Source organism: Halichoerus grypus, chromosome 11 (genome assembly GCF_964656455.1).
Source record: "Halichoerus grypus chromosome 11, mHalGry1.hap1.1, whole genome shotgun sequence".
Classification (NCBI taxonomy): Eukaryota; Metazoa; Chordata; class Mammalia; order Carnivora; family Phocidae; genus Halichoerus; species Halichoerus grypus.
In genome coordinates this window covers 66,843,212-66,862,098 of record NC_135722.1, presented here as the reverse complement: position 1 = coordinate 66,862,098, position 18,887 = coordinate 66,843,212, and positions in this window count along the sequence as shown.

Genomic DNA, 18,887 nt, shown 5'->3' with positions numbered 1-18,887 from the left:
CTGCTACATTCTTCTTCTTCTTTTTTTCTTTCTTAACATATATTGCATTATTGGTTTCAGAGGTACAGATCTGAGATTCAACAGTCTTGCACAATTCACAGCGCTTACCAGAACACATACCCTCCCCAGTGTCCAACACCCAGTGACCCCATCCCTCCCACCCCAGCCCCCACTCCAGCAACCCTCAGTTTGTTTCCTGAGATTAAGAATTCCTCATATCAGTGAGGTCATATGATACATGTCTTTCTCTGTTTGACTTATTTCGCTCAGCATGATACCCTCCAGTTCCATCCACGTCGTTGCAGATGGCAAGATCTCATTCCTTTCGATGGCTGCATAATATTCCATTGTATATATATGTATATATATATATATATACCCCCTCTTCTTTATCCATTCATCTGTTGGTGGACATCTTGGCTCTTTCCACAGTTTGGCTATTGTGGACATTAATAGCAAGCGTTCTAACTCGGAGAAACAACACTGAAGAGAAACCGTGCTTTAGCTACCGACGACCTCTGTGTGGGAGGAAGCAGTTTAGGGTGTACGGTGGGAGAGAGCCTGGGGACGGGTTCCGTTTCCTAAAATCGAAGGAGAGACAGGCCGCAGAGAAGGCAGCTCTCAACTCACACCATGGTTATGGGGCTAGTACCGTTGCCCCGGGTGTGTGTGCAGGCTTCATGAAAACCGCCTAACTCGAAGGAAAAACTCGCTGGAGAATCCATGCTTCAGCTAAAAGAGCCGCTCTGGAAGGTGGAAGCATTATGATGTGTGCGTGCATGAGAGCCCTGCAAGGGAGTCCAAAGCTTTTTGTGAGTGAGCCTCAGGCCCCAGCAGAAGGCAGAACACGACTCCCCATGTGTTTCATCACGCTAGCACGGCAGCCCCACTTTTGCATGGAAGTCTAACAGCTAGTGTTCTCACTCGAAGGAACAACACTGTGGAGAAACCCTGCTTTAGCTACCGTCGACCTCTAGATGGAGGAAGTATTACACGGAGTACCGTGGCTGAGAGCCTGGGGAACGGGTTCCGTACGTGAAACCAAGGGAGAAATAGGTCCGGGCAGAAGGCACCTCTGGACTCAGCTCTTGCTACCTGAAGCTAACACTACTGCTCCATGTGTGCTTGGAATGCTATGTGCTCGACACTGACTGGGAAGAAACAAGCCTGTAAAGAATCCCAGCTGCAGCTCATTCGCCTACCAGGCTACTAACACCAAGAATCAATGCTGTGGCGTTACTGCGCCTTAGCTACCATTGCCGTTCCTGAAGCCGCAGGAGTTGGATAGTGCTCGTGTATGAGAGACCGGGGAAAGGGTCCCAGACGTGAAATGGAGTGAGAAACAGGCCGGTGCGGAAGGCAGCTCTCAACTCACCTCTTGTTTATGAGGCTAGTACCCTTGCCCCGGGTGTGCCTGCAGGCCATAAGCCAACCACCTCACTCAAAGGAACAACTCTGTAGGGAATTCCTGCTTCGGCTAAAAGAGCCATGCCTCAGGGTGGACGCATTGTGTGGTGTGCATGCGTGAGTGCACAGCAAGTGAGTCCAAAACCATTTTCCTTGTGAGACCCAGGCCCCGCAAGAGGCCAGAACACGACTCCCCACTGGCTCCATGAAACTAGTACTGCGGCCCCACTTTTGAATGGAAGTCTAATAGCTAGCTTTCTAACTCGAAGAAACAACACTGTAGAGAAACCGTGCTTTAGCTACCGTCGACCTCTCTGTGGGCGAAGCAGTTTCGGGTGTACTGTGGCTGAGAGCCTGGGGACGGTTTCAATATCGTAATATCGGGGGAGAGACAGGCCGGTACAGAAGGCAGCTCTCAACCCACATCATGGTTATGGGGCTAGGACCGTTGCCCAGGGTGTGTGTGCAGGCTTAAACGAAGCCACCTAACTCGAAGGAGAAACTCGGTTGAGAGCGTGTGCTGCAGGTAAAACAGCTGCTCCTGAGGGTGGCAGCATTTTGTTGTGTGCGTGCGTGAGAGCACTGCAAGGGAGTCCAGACCCATTTTCCGTGTGGGACTCAGGCCCCGGCAGAAGACAGAACACGACTCCCCACTTGTTTCATGAAGCTAGCACTGCGGCCCCACTTTTGCATGGAAGTCTAATAGCAAGCGTTCTTTTTTATTATTATTATGAAATGTTTTTATTGTTATGTTAATCCCCATACATTACATCATTAGTTTTAGATATAGTGTTCCATGATTCCTTGTTTGTGCATAACACCCAGTGCTCCATGCAGATCGTGCCCTGCTCAATACCCATCACCAGGCTAACCCATCCTCCCACCGCCCTCCCCTCTAGAACCCTCAGTTTGTTTTTCAGAGTCCATCGTCTCTCATGGTTCTTCTCCCCCTCCGATTTTCCCCCCTTCATTCTTCCCCTCCTGCTACATTCTTCTTCTTCTTTTTTTCTTTCTTAACATATATTGCATTATTGGTTTCAGAGGTACAGATCTGAGATTCAACAGTCTTGCACAATTCACAGCGCTTACCAGAACACATACCCTCCCCAGTGTCCAACACCCAGTGACCCCATCCCTCCCACCCCAGCCCCCACTCCAGCAACCCTCAGTTTGTTTCCTGAGATTAAGAATTCCTCATATCAGTGAGGTCATATGATACATGTCTTTCTCTGTTTGACTGATTTCGCTCAGCATGATACCCTCCAGTTCCATCCACGTCGTTGCAGATGGCAAGATCTCATTCCTTTCGATGGCTGCATAATATTCCATTGTATATATATATATATATATATATATATATATATACCCCCTCTTCTTTATCCATTCATCTGTTGGTGGACATCTTGGCTCTTTCCACAGTTTGGCTATTGTGGACATTAATAGCAAGCGTTCTAACTCGGAGAAACAACACTGAAGAGAAACCGTGCTTTAGCTACCGACGACCTCTGTGTGGGAGGAAGCAGTTTAGGGTGTACGGTGGGAGAGAACCTGGGGACGGGTTCCGTTTCCTAAAATCGAAGGAGAGACAGGCCGCAGAGAAGGCAGCTCTCAACTCACACCATGGTTATGGGGCTAGTACCGTTGCCCCGGGTGTGTGTGCAGGCTTCATGAAAACCGCCTAACTCGAAGGAAAAACTCGCTGGAGAATCCATGCTTCAGCTAAAAGAGCCGCTCTGGAAGGTGGAAGCATTATGTTGTGTGCGTGCATGAGAGCCCTGCAAGGGAGTCCAAAGCTTTTTGTGAGTGAGCCTCAGGCCCCAGCAGAAGGCAGAACACGACTCCCCATGTGTTTCATCACGCTAGCACGGCAGCCCCACTTTTGCATGGAAGTCTAACAGCTAGTGTTCTCACTCGAAGGAACAACACTGTGGAGAAACCCTGCTTTAGCTACCGTCGACCTCTAGATGGAGGAAGTATTACACGGAGTACCGTGGCTGAGAGCCTGGGGAACGGGTTCCGTACGTGAAACCAAGGGAGAAATAGGTCCGGGCAGAAGGCACCTCTGGACTCAGCTCTTGCTACCTGAAGCTAACACTACTGCTCCATGTGTGCTTGGAATGCTATGTGCTCGACACTGACTGGGAAGAAACAAGCCTGTAAAGAATCCCAGCTGCAGCTCATTCGCCTACCAGGCTACTAACACCAAGAATCAATGCTGTGGCGTTACTGCGCCTTAGCTACCATTGCCGTTCCTGAAGCCGCAGGAGTTGGATAGTGCTCGTGTATGAGAGACCGGGGAAAGGGTCCCAGACGTGAAATGGAGTGAGAAACAGGCCGGTGCGGAAGGCAGCTCTCAACTCACCTCTTGTTTATGAGGCTAGTACCCTTGCCCCGGGTGTGCCTGCAGGCCATAAGCCAACCACCTCACTCAAAGGAACAACTCTGTAGGGAATTCCTGCTTCGGCTAAAAGAGCCATGCCTCAGGGTGGACGCATTGTGTGGTGTGCATGCGTGAGTGCACAGCAAGTGAGTCCAAAACCATTTTCCTTGTGAGACCCAGGCCCCGCAAGAGGCCAGAACACGACTCCCCACTGGCTCCATGAAACTAGTACTGCGGCCCCACTTTTGAATGGAAGTCTAATAGCTAGCTTTCTAACTCGAAGAAACAACACTGTAGAGAAACCGTGCTTTAGCTACCGTCGACCTCTCTGTGGGCGAAGCAGTTTAGGGTGTACTGTGGCTGAGAGCCTGGGGACGGTTTCAATATCGTAATATCGGGGGAGAGACAGGCCGGTACAGAAGGCAGCTCTCAACCCACATCATGGTTATGGGGCTAGGACCGTTGCCCAGGGTGGGTGTGCAGGCTTAAACGAAGCCACCTAACTCGAAGGAGAAACTCGGTTGAGAGCGTGTGCTGCAGGTAAAACAGCTGCTCCTGAGGGTGGCAGCATTTTGTTGTGTGCGTGCGTGAGAGCACTGCAAGGGAGTCCAGACCCATTTTCCGTGTGGGACTCAGGCCCCGGCAGAAGACAGAACACGACTCCCCACTTGTTTCATGAAGCTAGCACTGCGGCCCCACTTTTGCATGGAAGTCTAATAGCAAGCGTTCTTTTTTATTATTATTATGAAATGTTTTTATTGTTATGTTAATCCCCATACATTACATCATTAGTTTTAAGATTTTTTTTTTTTTTTTTTTTTTTTTTATTTATTTGACAGAGAGAGACACAGCGAGAGAGGGAACACAAGCAGGGGGAGTGGGAGAGGGAGAAGCAGGCTTCCCGCAGAGCAGGGAGCCCGATGCGGGGCTCGATCCCAGGACCCTAGGATCATGACCTGAGCCGAAGGCAGCCGCTTAACGACTGAGCCACCCAGGCGCCCCTACATCATTAGTTTTAGATATAGTGTTCCATGATTCCTTGTTTGTGCATAACACCCAGTGCTCCATGCAGATCGTGCCCTGCTCAATACCCATCACTAGGCTAACCCATCCTCCCACCCCCCTCCCCTCTAGAACCCTCAGTTTGTTTTTCAGAGTCCATCGTCTCTCATGGTTCTTCTCCCCCTCCGATTTTCCCCCCTTCATTCTTCCCCTCGTGCTACATTCTTCTTCTTCTTTTTTTCTTTCTTAACATATATTGCATTATTGGTTTCAGAGGTACAGATCTGAGATTCAACAGTCTTGCACAATTCACAGCGCTTACCAGAACACATACCCTCCCCAGTGTCCAACACCCAGTGACCCCATCCCTCCCACCCCAGCCCCGACTCCAGCAACCCTCAGTTTGTTTCCTGAGATTAAGAATTCCTCATATCAGTGAGGTCATATGATACATGTCTTTCTCTGTTTGACTTATTTCGCTCAGCATGATACCCTCCAGTTCCATCCACGTCGTTGCAGATGGCAAGATCTCATTCCTTTTGATGGCTGCATAATATTCCATTGTATATATATATATATATATATATATATATATATACCCCCTCTTCTTTATCCATTCATCTGTTGGTGGACATCTTGGCTCTTTCCACAGTTTGGCTATTGTGGACATTAATAGCAAGCATTCTAACTCGGAGAAACAACACTGAAGAGAAACCGTGCTTTAGCTACCGACGACCTCTGTGTGGGAGGAAGCAGTTTAGGGTGTACGGTGGGTGAGAGCCTGGGGACGGGTTCCGTTTCCTAAAATCGAGGGAGAGACAGGCCGCAGAGAAGGCAGCTCTCAACTCACACCATGGTTATGGGGCTAGAACCGTTGCCCCGGGTGTGTGTGCAGGCTTCATGAAAACCGCCTAACTCGAAGGAAAAACTCGCTGGAGAATCCATGCTTCAGCTAAAAGAGCCGCTCTGGAAGGTAGAAGTATTATGTTGTGTGCGTGCATGAGAGCCCTGCAAGGGAGTCCAAAGCTTTTTGTGAGTGAGCCTCAGGCCCCAGCAGAAGGCAGAACACGACTCCCCATGTGTTTCCTCACGCTAGCACGGCAGCCCCACTTTTGCATGGAAGTCTAACAGCTAGTGTTCTCACTCGAAGAAACAACACTGTAGAGAAACCCTGCTTTAGCTACCGTCGACCTCTAGATGGAGGAAGTATTACACGGAGTACCGTGGCTGAGAGCCTGGGGAACGGGTTCCATACGTGAAACCAAGGGAGAAATAGGTCCGGGCAGAAGGCACCTCTGGACTCAGCTCTTGCTACCTGAAGCTAACACTACTGCTCCATGTGTGCTTGGAATGCTATGTGCTCGACACTGACTGGGAAGAAACAAGCCTGTAAAGAATCCCAGCTGCAGCTCATTCGCCTACCAGGCTACTAACACCAAGAATCAATGCTGTGGCGTTACTGCGCCTTAGCTACCATTGCCGTTCCTGAAGCCGCAGGAGTTGGATAGTGCTCGTGTATGAGAGACCGGGGAAAGGGTCCCAGACGTGAAATGGAGTGAGAAACAGGCCGGTGCGGAAGGCAGCTCTCAACTCACCTCTTGTTTATGAGGCTAGTACCCTTGCCCCGGGTGTGCCTGCAGGCCATAAGCCAACCACCTCACTCAAAGGAACAACTCTGTAGGGAATTCCTGCTTCGGCTAAAAGAGCCATGCCTCAGGGTGGACGCATTGTGTGGTGTGCATGCGTGAGTGCACAGCAAGTGAGTCCAAAACCATTTTCCTTGTGAGACCCAGGCCCCGCAAGAAGCCAGAACACGACTCCCCACTGGCTCCATGAACTAGTACTGCGGCCCCACTTTTGAATGGAAGTCTAATAGCTAGCTTTCTAACTCGAAGAAACAACACTGTAGAGAACCCGTGCTTTAGCTACCGTCGACCTCTCTGTGGGCGAAGCAGTTTAGGGTGTACTGTGGCTGAGAGCCTGGGGACGGTTTCAATATCGTAATATCGGGGGAGAGACAGGCCGGCACAGAAGGCAGCTCTCAACCCACATCATGGTTATGGGGCTAGGACCGTTGCCCAGGGTGTGTGTGCAGGCTTAAACGAAGCCACCTAACTCGAAGGAAAAACTCGGTTGAGAGCCTGTGCTGCAGGTAAAACAGCTGCTCCTGAGGGTGGCAGCATTTTGTTGTGTGCGTGCGTGAGAGCACTGCAAGGGAGTCCAGACCCATTTTCCGTGTGGGACTCAGGCCCCGGCAGAAGACAGAACACGACTCCCCACTTGTTTCATGAAGCTAGCACTGCGGCCCCACTTTTGCATGGAAGTCTAATAGCAAGCGTTCTTTTTTATTATTATTATGAAATGTTTTTATTGTTATGTTAATCCCCATACATTACATCATTAGTTTTAGATATAGTGTTCCATGATTCCTTGTTTGTGCATAACACCCAGTGCTCCATGCAGATCGTGCCCTGCTCAATACCCATCACCAGGCTAACCCATCCTCCCACCGCCCTCCCCTCTAGAACCCTCAGTTTGTTTTTCAGAGTCCATCGTCTCTCATGGTTCTTCTCCCCCTCCGATTTTCCCCCCTTCATTCTTCCCCTCCTGCTACATTCTTCTTCTTCTTTTTTTCTTTCTTAACATATATTGCATTATTGGTTTCAGAGGTACAGATCTGAGATTCAACAGTCTTGCACAATTCACAGCGCTTACCAGAACACATACCCTCCCCAGTGTCCAACACCCAGTGACCCCATCCCTCCCACCCCAGCCCCCACTCCAGCAACCCTCAGTTTGTTTCCTGAGATTAAGAATTCCTCATATCAGTGAGGTCATATGATACATGTCTTTCTCTGTTTGACTTATTTCGCTCAGCATGATACCCTCCAGTTCCATCCACGTCGTTGCAGATGGCAAGATCTCATTCCTTTCGATGGCTGCATAATATTCCATTGTATATATATATATATATATATATATATATACCCCCTCTTCTTTATCCATTCATCTGTTGGTGGACATCTTGGCTCTTTCCACAGTTTGGCTATTGTGGACATTAATAGCAAGCGTTCTAACTCGGAGAAACAACACTGAAGAGAAACCGTGCTTTAGCTACCGACGACCTCTGTGTGGGAGGAAGCAGTTTAGGGTGTACGGTGGGAGAGAGCCTGGGGACGGGTTCCGTTTCCTAAAATCGAAGGAGAGACAGGCCGCAGAGAAGGCAGCTCTCAACTCACACCATGGTTATGGGGCTAGTACCGTTGCCCCGGGTGTGTGTGCAGGCTTCATGAAAACCGCCTAACTCGAAGGAAAAACTCGCTGGAGAATCCATGCTTCAGCTAAAAGAGCCGCTCTGGAAGGTGGAAGCATTATGTTGTGTGCGTGCATGAGAGCCCTGCAAGGGAGTCCAAAGCTTTTTGTGAGTGAGCCTCAGGCCCCAGCAGAAGGCAGAACACGACTCCCCATGTGTTTCATCACGCTAGCACGGCAGCCCCACTTTTGCATGGAAGTCTAACAGCTAGTGTTCTCACTCGAAGGAACAACACTGTGGAGAAACCCTGCTTTAGCTACCGTCGACCTCTAGATGGAGGAAGTATTACACGGAGTACCGTGGCTGAGAGCCTGGGGAACGGGTTCCGTACGTGAAACCAAGGGAGAAATAGGTCCGGGCAGAAGGCACCTCTGGACTCAGCTCTTGCTACCTGAAGCTAACACTACTGCTCCATGTGTGCTTGGAATGCTATGTGCTCGACACTGACTGGGAAGAAACAAGCCTGTAAAGAATCCCAGCTGCAGCTCATTCGCCTACCAGGCTACTAACACCAAGAATCAATGCTGTGGCGTTACTGCGCCTTAGCTACCATTGCCGTTCCTGAAGCCGCAGGAGTTGGATAGTGCTCGTGTATGAGAGACCGGGGAAAGGGTCCCAGACGTGAAATGGAGTGAGAAACAGGCCGGTGCGGAAGGCAGCTCTCAACTCACCTCTTGTTTATGAGGCTAGTACCCTTGCCCCGGGTGTGCCTGCAGGCCATAAGCCAACCACCTCACTCAAAGGAACAACTCTGTAGGGAATTCCTGCTTCGGCTAAAAGAGCCATGCCTCAGGGTGGACGCATTGTGTGGTGTGCATGCGTGAGTGCACAGCAAGTGAGTCCAAAACCATTTTCCTTGTGAGACCCAGGCCCCGCAAGAGGCCAGAACACGACTCCCCACTGGCTCCATGAAACTAGTACTGCGGCCCCACTTTTGAATGGAAGTCTAATAGCTAGCTTTCTAACTCGAAGAAACAACACTGTAGAGAAACCGTGCTTTAGCTACCGTCGACCTCTCTGTGGGCGAAGCAGTTTCGGGTGTACTGTGGCTGAGAGCCTGGGGACGGTTTCAATATCGTAATATCGGGGGAGAGACAGGCCGGTACAGAAGGCAGCTCTCAACCCACATCATGGTTATGGGGCTAGGACCGTTGCCCAGGGTGTGTGTGCAGGCTTAAACGAAGCCACCTAACTCGAAGGAGAAACTCGGTTGAGAGCGTGTGCTGCAGGTAAAACAGCTGCTCCTGAGGGTGGCAGCATTTTGTTGTGTGCGTGCGTGAGAGCACTGCAAGGGAGTCCAGACCCATTTTCCGTGTGGGACTCAGGCCCCGGCAGAAGACAGAACACGACTCCCCACTTGTTTCATGAAGCTAGCACTGCGGCCCCACTTTTGCATGGAAGTCTAATAGCAAGCGTTCTTTTTTATTATTATTATGAAATGTTTTTATTGTTATGTTAATCCCCATACATTACATCATTAGTTTTAGATATAGTGTTCCATGATTCCTTGTTTGTGCATAACACCCAGTGCTCCATGCAGATCGTGCCCTGCTCAATACCCATCACCAGGCTAACCCATCCTCCCACCGCCCTCCCCTCTAGAACCCTCAGTTTGTTTTTCAGAGTCCATCGTCTCTCATGGTTCTTCTCCCCCTCCGATTTTCCCCCCTTCATTCTTCCCCTCCTGCTACATTCTTCTTCTTCTTTTTTTCTTTCTTAACATATATTGCATTATTGGTTTCAGAGGTACAGATCTGAGATTCAACAGTCTTGCACAATTCACAGCGCTTACCAGAACACATACCCTCCCCAGTGTCCAACACCCAGTGACCCCATCCCTCCCACCCCAGCCCCCACTCCAGCAACCCTCAGTTTGTTTCCTGAGATTAAGAATTCCTCATATCAGTGAGGTCATATGATACATGTCTTTCTCTGTTTGACTTATTTCGCTCAGCATGATACCCTCCAGTTCCATCCACGTCGTTGCAGATGGCAAGATCTCATTCCTTTCGATGGCTGCATAATATTCCATTGTATATATATATATATATATATATATATATACCCCCTCTTCTTTATCCATTCATCTGTTGGTGGACATCTTGGCTCTTTCCACAGTTTGGCTATTGTGGACATTAATAGCAAGCGTTCTAACTCGGAGAAACAACACTGAAGAGAAACCGTGCTTTAGCTACCGACGACCTCTGTGTGGGAGGAAGCAGTTTAGGGTGTACGGTGGGAGAGAGCCTGGGGACGGGTTCCGTTTCCTAAAATCGAAGGAGAGACAGGCCGCAGAGAAGGCAGCTCTCAACTCACACCATGGTTATGGGGCTAGTACCGTTGCCCCGGGTGTGTGTGCAGGCTTCATGAAAACCGCCTAACTCGAAGGAAAAACTCGCTGGAGAATCCATGCTTCAGCTAAAAGAGCCGCTCTGGAAGGTGGAAGCATTATGTTGTGTGCGTGCATGAGAGCCCTGCAAGGGAGTCCAAAGCTTTTTGTGAGTGAGCCTCAGGCCCCAGCAGAAGGCAGAACACGACTCCCCATGTGTTTCATCACGCTAGCACGGCAGCCCCACTTTTGCATGGAAGTCTAACAGCTAGTGTTCTCACTCGAAGGAACAACACTGTGGAGAAACCCTGCTTTAGCTACCGTCGACCTCTAGATGGAGGAAGTATTACACGGAGTACCGTGGCTGAGAGCCTGGGGAACGGGTTCCGTACGTGAAACCAAGGGAGAAATAGGTCCGGGCAGAAGGCACCTCTGGACTCAGCTCTTGCTACCTGAAGCTAACACTACTGCTCCATGTGTGCTTGGAATGCTATGTGCTCGACACTGACTGGGAAGAAACAAGCCTGTAAAGAATCCCAGCTGCAGCTCATTCGCCTACCAGGCTACTAACACCAAGAATCAATGCTGTGGCGTTACTGCGCCTTAGCTACCATTGCCGTTCCTGAAGCCGCAGGAGTTGGATAGTGCTCGTGTATGAGAGACCGGGGAAAGGGTCCCAGACGTGAAATGGAGTGAGAAACAGGCCGGTGCGGAAGGCAGCTCTCAACTCACCTCTTGTTTATGAGGCTAGTACCCTTGCCCCGGGTGTGCCTGCAGGCCATAAGCCAACCACCTCACTCAAAGGAACAACTCTGTAGGGAATTCCTGCTTCGGCTAAAAGAGCCATGCCTCAGGGTGGACGCATTGTGTGGTGTGCATGCGTGAGTGCACAGCAAGTGAGTCCAAAACCATTTTCCTTGTGAGACCCAGGCCCCGCAAGAGGCCAGAACACGACTCCCCACTGGCTCCATGAAACTAGTACTGCGGCCCCACTTTTGAATGGAAGTCTAATAGCTAGCTTTCTAACTCGAAGAAACAACACTGTAGAGAAACCGTGCTTTAGCTACCGTCGACCTCTCTGTGGGCGAAGCAGTTTAGGGTGTACTGTGGCTGAGAGCCTGGGGACGGTTTCAATATCGTAATATCGGGGGAGAGACAGGCCGGTACAGAAGGCAGCTCTCAACCCACATCATGGTTATGGGGCTAGGACCGTTGCCCAGGGTGTGTGTGCAGGCTTAAACGAAGCCACCTAACTCGAAGGAGAAACTCGGTTGAGAGCGTGTGCTGCAGGTAAAACAGCTGCTCCTGAGGGTGGCAGCATTTTGTTGTGTGCGTGCGTGAGAGCACTGCAAGGGAGTCCAGACCCATTTTCCGTGTGGGACTCAGGCCCCGGCAGAAGACAGAACACGACTCCCCACTTGTTTCATGAAGCTAGCACTGCGGCCCCACTTTTGCATGGAAGTCTAATAGCAAGCGTTCTTTTTTATTATTATTATGAAATGTTTTTATTGTTATGTTAATCCCCATACATTACATCATTAGTTTTAAGATTTTTTTTTTTTTTTTTTTTTTTTTTATTTATTTGACAGAGAGAGACACAGCGAGAGAGGGAACACAAGCAGGGGGAGTGGGAGAGGGAGAAGCAGGCTTCCCGCAGAGCAGGGAGCCCGATGCGGGGCTCGATCCCAGGACCCTAGGATCATGACCTGAGCCGAAGGCAGACGCTTAACGACTGAGCCACCCAGGCGCCCCTACATCATTAGTTTTAGATATAGTGTTCCATGATTCCTTGTTTGTGCATAACACCCAGTGCTCCATGCAGATCGTGCCCTGCTCAATACCCATCACTAGGCTAACCCATCCTCCCACCCCCCTCCCCTCTAGAACCCTCAGTTTGTTTTTCAGAGTCCATCGTCTCTCATGGTTCTTCTCCCCCTCCGATTTTCCCCCCTTCATTCTTCCCCTCCTGCTACATTCTTCTTCTTCTTTTTTTCTTTCTTAACATATATTGCATTATTGGTTTCAGAGGTACAGATCTGAGATTCAACAGTCTTGCACAATTCACAGCGCTTACCAGAACACATACCCTCCCCAGTGTCCAACACCCAGTGACCCCATCCCTCCCACCCCAGCCCCGACTCCAGCAACCCTCAGTTTGTTTCCTGAGATTAAGAATTCCTCATATCAGTGAGGTCATATGATACATGTCTTTCTCTGTTTGACTTATTTCGCTCAGCATGATACCCTCCAGTTCCATCCACGTCGTTGCAGATGGCAAGATCTCATTCCTTTTGATGGCTGCATAATATTCCATTGTATATATATATATATATATATATATATATATATATACCCCCTCTTCTTTATCCATTCATCTGTTGGTGGACATCTTGGCTCTTTCCACAGTTTGGCTATTGTGGACATTAATAGCAAGCATTCTAACTCGGAGAAACAACACTGAAGAGAAACCGTGCTTTAGCTACCGACGACCTCTGTGTGGGAGGAAGCAGTTTAGGGTGTACGGTGGGTGAGAGCCTGGGGACGGGTTCCGTTTCCTAAAATCGAGGGAGAGACAGGCCGCAGAGAAGGCAGCTCTCAACTCACACCATGGTTATGGGGCTAGAACCGTTGCCCCGGGTGTGTGTGCAGGCTTCATGAAAACCGCCTAACTCGAAGGAAAAACTCGCTGGAGAATCCATGCTTCAGCTAAAAGAGCCGCTCTGGAAGGTAGAAGTATTATGTTGTGTGCGTGCATGAGAGCCCTGCAAGGGAGTCCAAAGCTTTTTGTGAGTGAGCCTCAGGCCCCAGCAGAAGGCAGAACACGACTCCCCATGTGTTTCCTCACGCTAGCACGGCAGCCCCACTTTTGCATGGAAGTCTAACAGCTAGTGTTCTCACTCGAAGAAACAACACTGTAGAGAAACCCTGCTTTAGCTACCGTCGACCTCTAGATGGAGGAAGTATTACACGGAGTACCGTGGCTGAGAGCCTGGGGAACGGGTTCCATACGTGAAACCAAGGGAGAAATAGGTCCGGGCAGAAGGCACCTCTGGACTCAGCTCTTGCTACCTGAAGCTAACACTACTGCTCCATGTGTGCTTGGAATGCTATGTGCTCGACACTGACTGGGAAGAAACAAGCCTGTAAAGAATCCCAGCTGCAGCTCATTCGCCTACCAGGCTACTAACACCAAGAATCAATGCTGTGGCGTTACTGCGCCTTAGCTACCATTGCCGTTCCTGAAGCCGCAGGAGTTGGATAGTGCTCGTGTATGAGAGACCGGGGAAAGGGTCCCAGACGTGAAATGGAGTGAGAAACAGGCCGGTGCGGAAGGCAGCTCTCAACTCACCTCTTGTTTATGAGGCTAGTACCCTTGCCCCGGGTGTGCCTGCAGGCCATAAGCCAACCACCTCACTCAAAGGAACAACTCTGTAGGGAATTCCTGCTTCGGCTAAAAGAGCCATGCCTCAGGGTGGACGCATTGTGTGGTGTGCATGCGTGAGTGCACAGCAAGTGAGTCCAAAACCATTTTCCTTGTGAGACCCAGGCCCCGCAAGAAGCCAGAACACGACTCCCCACTGGCTCCATGAACTAGTACTGCGGCCCCACTTTTGAATGGAAGTCTAATAGCTAGCTTTCTAACTCGAAGAAACAACACTGTAGAGAACCCGTGCTTTAGCTACCGTCGACCTCTCTGTGGGCGAAGCAGTTTAGGGTGTACTGTGGCTGAGAGCCTGGGGACGGTTTCAATATCGTAATATCGGGGGAGAGACAGGCCGGCACAGAAGGCAGCTCTCAACCCACATCATGGTTATGGGGCTAGGACCGTTGCCCAGGGTGTGTGTGCAGGCTTAAACGAAGCCACCTAACTCGAAGGAAAAACTCGGTTGAGAGCCTGTGCTGCAGGTAAAACAGCTGCTCCTGAGGGTGGCAGCATTTTGTTGTGTGCGTGCGTGAGAGCACTGCAAGGGAGTCCAGACCCATTTTCCGTGTGGGACTCAGGCCCCGGCAGAAGACAGAACACGACTCCCCACTTGTTTCATGAAGCTAGCACTGCGGCCCCACTTTTGCATGGAAGTCTAATAGCAAGCGTTCTTTTTTATTATTATTATGAAATGTTTTTATTGTTATGTTAATCCCCATACATTACATCATTAGTTTTAGATATAGTGTTCCATGATTCCTTGTTTGTGCATAACACCCAGTGCTCCATGCAGATCGTGCCCTGCTCAATACCCATCACCAGGCTAACCCATCCTCCCACCCCCCTCCCCTCTAGAACCCTCAGTTTGTTTTTCAGAGTCCATCGTCTCTCATGGTTCTTCTCCCCCTCCGATTTTCCCCCCTTCATTCTTCCCCTCCTGCTACATTCTTCTTCTTCTTTTTTTCTTTCTTAACATATATTGCATTATTGGTTTCAGAGGTACAGATCTGAGATTCAACAGTCTTGCACAATTCACAGCGCTTACCAGAACACATACCCTCCCCAGTGTCCAACACCCAGTGACCCCATCCCTCCCACCCCAGCCCCCACTCCAGCAACCCTCAGTTTGTTTCCTGAGATTAAGAATTCCTCATATCAGTGAGGTCATATGATACATGTCTTTCTCTGTTTGACTTATTTCGCTCAGCATGATACCCTCCAGTTCCATCCATGTCGTTGCAGATGGCAAGATCTCATTCCTTTCGATGGCTGCATAATATTCCATTGTATATATATATATATATATATATATATATATATATATATATATACCCCCTCTTCTTTATCCATTCATCTGTTGGTGGACATCTTGGCTGTTTCCACAGTTTGGCTATTGTGGACATTAATAGCAAGCGTTCTAACTCGGAGAAACAACACTGAAGAGAAACCGTGCTTTAGCTACCGACGACCTCTGTGTGGGAGGAAGCAGTTTAGGGTGTACGGTGGGTGAGAGCCTGGGGACGGGTTCCGTTTCCTAAAATCGAGGGAGAGACAGGCCGCAGAGAAGGCAGCTCTCAACTCACACCATGGTTATGGGGCTAGTACCGTTGCCCCGGGTGTGTGTGCAGGCTTCATGAAAACCGCCTAACTCGAAGGAAAAACTCGCTGGAGAATCCATGCTTCAGCTAAAAGAGCCGCTCTGGAAGGTGGAAGCATTATGTTGTGTGCGTGCATGAGAGCCCTGCAAGGGAGTCCAAAGCTTTTTGTGAGTGAGCCTCAGGCCCCAGCAGAAGGCAGAACACGACTCCCCATGTGTTTCATCACGCTAGCACGGCAGCCCCACTTTTGCATGGAAGTCTAACAGCTAGTGTTCTCACTCGAAGAAACAACACTGTGGAGAAACCCTGCTTTAGCTACCGTCGACCTCTAGATGGAGGAAGTATTACACGGAGTACCGTGGCTGAGAGCCTGGGGAACGGGTTCCATACGTGAAACCAAGGGAGAAATAGGTCCGGGCAGAAGGCACCTCTGGACTCAGCTCTTGCTACCTGAAGCTAACACTACTGCTCCATGTGTGCTTGGAATGCTATGTGCTCGACACTGACTGGGAAGAAACAAGCCTGTAAAGAATCCCAGCTGCAGCTCATTCGCCTACCAGGCTACTAACACCAAGAATCAATGCTGTGGCGTTACTGCGCCTTAGCTACCATTGCCGTTCCTGAAGCCGCAGGAGTTGGATAGTGCTCGTGTATGAGAGACCGGGGAAAGGGTCCCAGACGTGAAATGGAGTGAGAAACAGGCCGGTGCGGAAGGCAGCTCTCAACTCACCTCTTGTTTATGAGGCTAGTACCCTTGCCCCGGGTGTGCCTGCAGGCCATAAGCCAACCACCTCACTCAAAGGAACAACTCTGTAGGGAATTCCTGCTTCGGCTAAAAGAGCCATGCCTCAGGGTGGACGCATTGTGTGGTGTGCATGCGTGAGTGCACAGCAAGTGAGTCCAAAACCATTTTCCTTGTGAGACCCAGGCCCCGCAAGAGGCCAGAACACGACTCCCCACTGGCTCCATGAAACTAGTACTGCGGCCCCACTTTTGAATGGAAGTCTAATAGCTAGCTTTCTAACTCGAAGAAACAACACTGTAGAGAAACCGTGCTTTAGCTACCGTCGACCTCTCTGTGGGCGAAGCAGTTTAGGGTGTACTGTGGCTGAGAGCCTGGGGACGGTTTCAATATCGTAATATCGGGGGAGAGACAGGCCGGTACAGAAGGCAGCTCTCAACCCACATCATGGTTATGGGGCTAGGACCGTTGCCCAGGGTGTGTGTGTCCAGGCTTAAACGAAGCCACCTAACTCGAAGGAGAAACTCGGTTGAGAGCGTGTGCTGCAGGTAAAACAGCTGCTCCTGAGGGTGGCAGCATTTTGTTGTGTGCGTGCGTGAGAGCACTGCAAGGGAGTCCAGACCCATTTTCCGTGTGGGACTCAGGCCCCGGCAGAAGACAGAACACGACTCCCCACTTGTTTCATGAAGCTAGCACTGCGGCCCCACTTTTGCATGGAAGTCTAATAGCAAGCGTTCTTTTTTATTATTATTATGAAATGTTTTTATTGTTATGTTATTCCCCGTACATTACATCATTAGTTTTAGATATAGTGTTCCATGATTCCTTGTTTGTGCATAACACCCAGTGCTCCATGCAGATCGTGCCCTGCTCAATACCCATCACCAGGCTAACCCATCCTCCCACCGCCCTCCCCTCTAGAACCCTCAGTTTGTTTTTCAGAGTCCATCGTCTCTCATGGTTCTTCTCCCCCTCCGATTTTCCCCCCTTCATTCTTCCCCTCCTGCTACATTCTTCTTCTTCTTTTTTTCTTTCTTAACATATATTGCATTATTGGTTTCAGAGGTACAGATCTGAGATTCAACAGTCTTGCACAATTCACAGCGCTTACCAGAACACATACCCTCCCCAGTGTCCAACACCCAGTGACCCCATCCCTCCCACCCCAGCCCCCACTCCAGCAACCCTCAGTTTGTTTCCTGAGATTAAGAATTCCTCATATCAGTGAGGTCATATGATACATGTCTTTCTCTGTTTGACTGATTTCGCTCAGCATGATACCCTCCAGTTCCATCCACGTCGTTGCAGATGGCAAGATCTCATTCCTTTCGATGGCTGCATAATATTCCATTGTATATATATATATATACCCCCTCTTCTTTATCCATTCATCTGTTGGTGGACATCTTGGCTCTTTCCACAGTTTGGCTATTGTGGACATTAATAGCAAGCGTTCTAACTCGGAGAAACAACACTGAAGAGAAACCGTGCTTTAGCTACCGACGACCTCTGTGTGGGAGGAAGCAGTTTAGGGTGTACGGTGGGTGAGAGCCTGGGGACGGGTTCCGTTTCCTAAAATCGAGGGAGAGACAGGCCGCAGAGAAGGCAGCTCTCAACTCACACCATGGTTATGGGGCTAGTACCGTTGCCCCGGGTGTGTGTGCAGGCTTCATGAAAACCGCCTAACTCGAAGGAAAAACTCGCTGGAGAATCCATGCTTCAGCTAAAAGAGCCGCTCTGGAAGGTGGAAGCATTATGTTGTGTGCGTGCATGAGAGCCCTGCAAGGGAGTCCAAAGCTTTTTGTGAGTGAGCCTCAGGCCCCAGCAGAAGGCAGAACACGACTCCCCATGTGTTTCCTCACGCTAGCACGGCAGCCCCACTTTTGCATGGAAGTCTAACAGCTAGTGTTCTCACTCGAAGGAACAACACTGTGCAGAAACCCTGCTTTAGCTACCGTCGACCTCTAGATGGAGGAAGTATTACACGGAGTACCGTGGCTGAGAGCCTGGGGAACGGGTTCCATACGTGAAACCAAGGGAGAAATAGGTCCGGGCAGAAGGCACCTCTGGACTCAGCTCTTGCTACCTGAAGCTAACACTACTGCTCCATGTGTGCTTGGAATGCTATGTGCTCGACACTGACTGGGAAGAAACAAGCCTGTAAAGAATCCCAGCTGCAGCTCATTCGCCTACCAGGCTACTAACACCAAGAATCAATGCTGTGGCGTTACTGCGCCTTAGCTACCATTGCCGTTCCTGAAGCCGCAGGAGTTGGATAGTGCTCGTGTATGAGAGACCGGGGAAAGGGTCCCAGACGTGAAATGGAGTGAGAAACAGGCCGGTGCGGAAGGCAGCTCTCAACTCACCTCTTGTTTATGAGGCTAGTACCCTTGCCCCGGGTGTGCCTGCAGGCCATAAGCCAACCACCTCACTCAAAGGAACAACTCTGTAGGGAATTCCTGCTTCGGCTAAAAGAGCCATGCCTCAGGGTGGACGCATTGTGTGGTGTGCATGCGTGAGTGCACAGCAAGTGAGTCCAAAACCATTTTCCTTGTGAGACCCAGGCCCCGCAAGAGGCCAGAACACGACTCCCCACTGGCTCCATGAAACTAGTACTGCGGCCCCACTTTTGAATGGAAGTCTAATAGCTAGCTTTCTAACTCGAAGAAACAACACTGTAGAGAAACCGTGC